Source organism: Notothenia rossii (assembly GCF_949606895.1).
Source record: "Notothenia rossii genome assembly, chromosome: 1".
Classification (NCBI taxonomy): domain Eukaryota; kingdom Metazoa; phylum Chordata; class Actinopteri; order Perciformes; family Nototheniidae; genus Notothenia; species Notothenia rossii.
In genome coordinates, this window is record NC_136912.1 from 33489448 (window position 1) to 33496977 (window position 7530).

A 7530-nucleotide genomic window follows, 5' to 3' on the forward strand; every position below is an offset into this window, starting at 1 on the left:
TACTCTCTTTATTTGCTTTAGTTTAGTAGATATCTACAAACAAAGAGTCGATATTTTTCTAAAACCATTTAGTGCTTCACATAATAAAATACACAACGGCTGTTAGGCTGTCAGCTGTAGGTGCGTGTGTGTGGTACAGTGTGTGCGTAGATGCAGCGGACAGACAGGTCTCAGTTGATTTGGTGTCCTCTGCTTACTTTTAATACTTGTAAATAAATAATAATAATACTTTTGGCCTGTAATTTATTTTCCTCATTATAGCGACCAGAGAGGGGAGGGGGATATATCCAGTCTCTGCTAGTGTTACGTTATTATGAGAGCTCTGTTTGATTCTGAAATTGTATATATTTATATAAATATATACATATATATATGTGTGTGTGTGTGTGTGTGTGTGTGTGTGTGTGTGTGTGTGTGTGTGTGTGTGTGTGTGTGTGTGTGTGTGTGTGTGTGTGTGTGTGTGTGTGCAGGGGTGCCGCCAGGGATTTTGGGCCCCGTGAAAAGATATCAAATTAGACCCCCCCATCACCAGGCCCAGGCCACGCCAACCAAGCAAAATTGCTAACCACACCTTCAGATCCCAACCCACTCATTTATGCTTTAAATAACTCCACCTGTACAGGCTTGCATCTATCTTGTAGTCCAATACTAACCGCACAATATTTACTGACACTGAGCTGTGAAAATATAACACTGTGCAGACGTGCAACATTCTGCTGCAGTAGAATTCACTATTTGATATAACACTAACATTCCTGACAATAAATATCAATAGTCATCTTTTATGGTGTACATGCCTAACAATAACATTTATGAATGGAACATTCTCAACATGAATGCATAAATCCAAATAAATATAACTTAAATATACATGACCTCTTAAATTAAAATAAAGTGAACATTACCACCAACAAAATAATTTATAAAATGCTATAACACAAAAAATAACATAAGCAGCAGATTTTAAAATTAAATATACATACCAACTACAAAATATGCAGGTATTAAAGTGGAATACAACGGAAATGGAAATGAAAAGGCCTTATGGTGGTGCCAAATCAGAGCCTATTACCTTTTCTCAGTCTTTTTTTTACAGCTTCCTCACTTTGTCTGTCCTTTTCCTCACTTTGTCTGTCCCTTTCTGTACACCTTCTCTTGTCTTCACTGGAGCCTTCATCCTCATCATCTACACTGGTACTGCCACTGGCACTGTCACTGTCCTTCACCTCTTCCTCCACTTCCACACACCTTCCTGACAAAACTGAAGAGGGCCCTGACTCTGTAGAGTGTACATGACACATATGATAATATATTCTTTAATATTAGTATTAATATCATAACCAAAATGTTGGTGATTAACATTTTATTTACCTAATACAGACTGATCACTCAACGCTTCAAACATCCTAAATAGACTAAAAGCAGTTTTTTGTCTTATATAGATCAGTGGCTACGTGGGAAAATACTGTGTTTGAAATGTATAATTTAAATTAGATGTTAGCTTTTTGTTTTGATATATATATGTGTTGTATTCCAGTCTTCCTTCAGATATGTTAAGTGGCATGTCATTCAACACAATGCTGCTCACCTCCTTCAGTTGGGAGAAAAGCTGGTTCAGGTTCAGCCTTATAGGGGGACAGGGCTGCTGAGCCTGAAGATGGATCTGTTGGTCCTGGCACCAGGGGGAGGGATAACTGATTTAGTATGAATAGCTGATAAACATGTACCTGCATTTAATGTCAGCTAAAAGAGCAGTGAAATGAAAAACCTCTAAATTTTCTGTGAAGATATTAACAGTAGCCTACTTAATGTCAGCTTAGTAAAAAAAAAACATTACAATTTACAATTTACTACGCTTAGCTAACAGACTAAATTCCACCACTCATGGACCACACCCACCGCATCCCTCCTCACATGCTTTCACTCTGCTAGAAAAGTGCTGCGTTTGGAGGCAGGAGTCTTAGGACCAAACCATTACATGTAAATAGAGGGGGGTGTACAGAGGCTTTGGATAATTAACTTTTGGAAGAAAATAAGTTAAATGAATCGTAAGTTTAGTGAGAAGCCTACTACGCAATATAACGTTATATTAATGTTAATTATTGATGAAAGGTTACTTTTTTTTTTTCTTAATGTTCTAAACATTTTGGGGCCCCCTGCTAGTCATGGGCCCTTAGAATCGTCCTAACCTTTCACCCCCTTACGGCGCCCCTGTGTGTGTGTGTGTGTGTGTGTGTGTGTGTGTGTGTGTGTGTGTGTGTGTGTGTGTGTGTGTGTGTGTGTGTGTGTGTGTGTGTGTGTGTGTGTGTGGGTGGGTGTGTGGTTGGGTGGGTGGGGGTGTGTGTGTGTGTGTGTGTGTGTGTGTGTGCATCTGTAGCCTGTTATTGTCTCATTATACCACACTGTGAATGAATCAAAGTAAATATATAAGTGGTCATGAACACATCTGTCCATCAGACAGAGGACTGCTGTGCCTCTTGTCATCATTAATGGACGTCTCTTTAAAATGACCGCTCAGAGGAGAGGAGTTCTCATTTCTCTAACCGCCTGCTGCTTCCCCTCCTCTCTCCTCGGTTCCCCTCCTCGGCTCCTCCGCTCGCATCTCCTGTGGGCGGGACTAAGTCTCGAGGATAGGAGTCGAGGAGGGGAGTCGAGGAGGGGAGTTCGAGAAATGAGAAAGGGCTATTGGTTTTTCCCATAGATATATATAAACACTAGATGGCTCATGGGAGATTTTCCAGCGTAACTAACCGGCCGTCATCTTGCTACAGTCAACACCTACTCTGGTACGCGCTGTGGTAGCTGTTGTAAGGTGAGTGATCTGCACAAAAATACTCTTAAATCGCTGAAATCTTGACTGATTTACAAACGGTTTGGTTTATTATAAACATTATTAGCATGGCTATGATACAGGATGCATGGACATGTTGAAATTGCAGCTTTTCTTTGTGTATGTGCCGTGGTTGTATTTATTAGCTGGCTAATAACAAGAGGCTGTGAGTGAGACCTAGTATTACAAAGTTGACCCAGCAACTTTACACCAGTGGGAGAGACATAACTGCTCTTTCTTTTCAACATAACTTAAGTTACACATGATTTCTTCCAAGTGGTTTAGCTTGTTAAAAACATCTTACATTTTAGATACATTATGATACAGGAAATTGCTGGGTTTGTGTTTACAGAAGTAGCTGACTATGCCTGACGGATGCTCTAATCGCCGCAGTCTGCAAAGAAGAACCCGTGGAATCCCCTTTCACATGTAAGATATGACAATATTATGACTATAATTAGGATAATCGTTAATTACTTAGTGGATGTATGTACATTACAAGCAGTGGTGTAGTCTACTTTTTTGTAGTGGGTATACTGTAATAATTGTATTCATCCTGTCTCGAAGCAACACCTCATGAACACCATCACACTTACTAATGCATAGACTAGTCTTGAGACTGGTTATGTTTTATCAACATGTCAATGTATTATAAGCATTTTTATGTGACTTTTAACTGCCAGAGACATTAACAATAAAAAAATAAAAGAATGAACAATGATGGAAAAAGCCCACTTATCTTCTAGGGTTGAACAATTAATCGACATTTTTATCAAAATCTCAATATGGCCTACTGCAAACACTGTCTCTGACACAGCTCTCACCAAATTTCCAACTAAATCCTGTCCACCCTTCTCCGTGAGCTCCATGGCTATTTTGTGTGCTCTGGACGTCTCATGTCGTCTAATCTTGTTTCTCAAAGAGGCCAGAGATGTTGATCTGCTTGAATCTGAGGACTGGATCTTAAAGTGCACCCACTCCTCAGACATAGACACTCGTTGTTCTGTGAGGACACCTGTTGATTTTGTAGCGCTGCAAAGAGCACAACCTGGAAATAAACAAAACCATGACTAATTAGCATAATACAAGTTTTTACCAATAATATCTGCAGAAAAGAGCCAAGATTTACTCAAAAGTATTTAATAAACTGCTTACAATATTTACATCATGGCTAACAAATGCATGAAAAGCAGATAAAAGGAGAAAAATGTTCCACTTTTTCAATAGCTAATTATTTGACAACTACTGATAACTAACATATAGTATTATAAAACGGACAAGTCAAATCAAGCAATCTGATTGGTTCTTAGCCGTGATATACTGAGCGTATACCACGGGTAGAATTGTAAGTTACTTTTCACAACAAGTCAGTATCCCTCCGCGTCTACAGTATACCGTTTTTCATACTGGAGCAAGAAAGCAGCGGAGAAGTAACGGGGCAGAAGCTGGGCAGAAGCCCTCCTTTTTGACGAAGCGGTCCAGACATAGACATCAAACGGCAAAACATATTCAGTGTGCAGTTCCTTTGGCATTAGGGCAGGGATATCTAGATACTTTTGAAGGTTTAACATAATGAATTGTGCTACTTCTAAAGCAAGCAACGATGCTTTCAAATCTGTAATCAAAGAGGTCCGCAAAAACGCTATCGACCAATCAGATTGCTTGATTTGACTTGTCAGTTTTATAAATATATTTAAATTTCTTCCGTTACGAAACAAACTTACAAAGCATAAAATGGAAACATTTAAGATTAACTTCGACCTCCGGGGGGGTCTTACTATAGTATGTAGGAGTGGATTGAGCAGTTCCTATCTCCAGAAAAAAAAGCACCTAAACTACGACATGCAGAGCTACGTGAAGAGCAGGTAGACCAACTGGAAAAGTAGCACCATTCAAAAGCTTTCTGATGCGGGTCTTGAAACAAAGCAGAGAAATTATGACCGTTAGTGGCCACAGGTGCGAAAGCTCTCTCCAGAGCTACTGGAAGCCCAATCTCGGGGACCGGAGAAAGTGGAGCAATATTCTCGCCACGCCAAGCAACAGCCTCGAACAACCTCAACCTATACAAGTGACCACGTAAGCCATGCTACTGATGCTGGACAGGTTTTCAGTGGCTGCACAATAAACAGCAACATACACATTAATGTAAATAAACAGCCAAATAATGGATCAACGCTCTCTGTCTAATATGTTCGCTTGCTGTTAGTGTTGTTGCATAGCAACCACCTTGCACTATGTTTTCTGCAGAAGGCAAAGGAGGGACTATTTTATTTTGAACATCATTATTTACTAATAAAAACTATTTAAATTAGAGTGTGTATTTTTCTTTCATATTGCCACACTTGGTAACCGTTTTATAAAAGCAATAGCTCACTTCAGGCCGTGATATATGCTCAGCGTCGGGCCGAACCACGCCCCTTAGCTGTGATATAATGAGCATATACCACGGCCTGTCGTGAGCTATTGCTTAAATATAATGGTGCAAATGTTTTAAATGCACTTTTAACATGACCATGAATTAACTCTCATTTGCATAGTCATTGACTTTATGAATTTCTGTTGTTTAGATCAGCTTCCCTTTGCATGTGTGCTGACATTTACCTAACTTTCTGTCCCTCCACTCTAACCAAGGATGCCTGTTCTTACATTCCAGCTACTGTTACGTTAATGATAACCGTGCTAATTCCACTTACCGGGTAAATTTGCGGTAGCGCCGGGCTCGTTCTCTGTCACCTTTAGGACAGCCGCCTGACCTGGCTCTTCTTCTGTAGTGGTAATAGGGGAAAACTTCGGAAAACATTAAAATATTTTCGTCTGTTTTCGTTTCATGTTTGCTTCCTGTTTAGCGCTCCGCGAACTTGAATGATGGAAGGATCAAATTCTGATAACGTTAGAGAAACGTGGGGTTTGTCAGAGCCGAACAAAGTGTGTTGCTGTTGCTTAGCAACAGGCCAAAGTCGACGGAAGCCCCAGACGTCCAAAAGTATTAACACAGAAGGGGGCGAAAGCGTGAAAGCGAAGTCACAAAATAATGTTGTTACGTATCACTCATTTTTAAGAGGGCATACGGAAATCACTGGCATTTTCTAGTGGGTATACGGCGTATACCAGCGTATCACGTAGACTACACCACTGATTACAAGTCTTGCTACACAGGATCAGTGGGGCTATGTGAGATAATAGTATTGCAAGATTGTTGTTGACCCAGCCTCTTTAGAATATGTTGCTACCATTTCTTTACACAATTATTTAATCTTTCTTTTGGACACCTTTTTTATAACTCTTAGTGTGGTTGTCTTATTCTTAAAGACAACTATACATTACATACATACATACATACATACATACATACATACATACATACATACATACATACATACATACATACAATTACCCCAAAAATAGGATAATTTCGGTGTGTATTTTTGTCATTACCCTTAATGTTAAAGGAAAGAAGGGAGGACAATCTTGACAATAATTTATATATCTGGCTACCTTTCTCATGTTTTTAAGGTTTCCCAAAACCGGAGAGAGGAGGAGGCAGTGGGAAGTTGCCCTCACTGACTTTGACAGGAAGGGGCAGACTGTCCGGCTTAAAGATGGGGTTGTGCCAAGAGTATTCAACTTCCCAGCTCATCTTCAAAGGGTATGTGATTGGCCAACAATAATTCAAGGTGTATAAGATTGATATATAAATATGTGATTAAATGTCACACTTTAGTTTTTCTTTCTGCAAGTTTCGGAATAAATAATGTGTTGTGTATTACAGCACATTTTAAACACTCAAAATGTCTTTAATGATGTTTATTTTAGCCGGAAGCAACAAGAAGCACAACCACTTCAAGAAGAGCGGAAGATGAACCTCAGCCTAATGTTGTGAGTATTCTGAATGTGGCCAAGACCAGAGAGATGGTCATTGATTTCAGGAGGGTGAGGACGTCTCCTCTACCCCTGTGCATTCTGGGAGAGGATGTGGCTGTTTTGGAGGACTACAAATACCTGGGAGTGCACTTAGACAATGGGCTGAACTGGAGGATCAACACTGACGCTGTGCACAAGAAGGGGATGAGCAGACTCTATTTTCTGAGGAAGCTGAGATCCTTCCACATGTGCAGCAAGATGCTGGAGATCTTCTAGTCTGTTGTGGCCAGTGCACTCTTCTTTGCTGCGGTCTGCTGGGGGGGCAGCATAAGAGCCGGTGACACCAGCAGGATCAATAAACTGATCAGGAAAGCTGGGTCTGTCATCGGCATCAAGCTGGACCCCTTTGAAGCTGTGGTGGAGAGGAGGACACTGAACAGGCTGTTGTCCATCATGGATAACCCCCCCCACCCTCTCCACCTGCAGCTGGACAGTCATTGGAGCTCCTCCTCCAACAGACTGCTGCAGCTCCGCAGTGCCATAACTCTGTACAACAAATCACCTCTGGCTGGAAGATAACTCTCTGCTCCATAGTTTCTCTTGAATATAACCACGTTATACATTTTACACATATATAATCTGTTCAATATTTAATATTTAACATTAATATTCCATATGCCTTATATTTATGTATATTATTAGATATATATAATATCCTGCCAAACTCAACATGTATATTTTCCTCTTTCTTTATTTTCTTTATTTTTCTTGCTTATTTCTAATTTATTGTAACATTTCTTGTCCCTTATGCTGCTGTAACTAAAAGATGTTTCCCAAAT

The 7530-nt window shown here is 40.1% G+C and overlaps 1 long non-coding RNA gene across 1 annotated transcript; it reads right to left on the minus strand.

The window, feature by feature from the left end:
* Positions 1 to 490: 490 nt before the first annotated feature.
* Positions 491 to 5775, minus strand: LOC307038653. Its single transcript, XR_013808049.1, has 3 exons — positions 5524 to 5775; positions 1589 to 1672; positions 491 to 1279 (listed from the first exon to the last, which is right to left on the minus strand). It is a non-coding gene; the product is annotated as an uncharacterized lncRNA (long non-coding RNA).
* Between the last annotated feature and the right edge of the window lie 1755 nt (positions 5776 to 7530).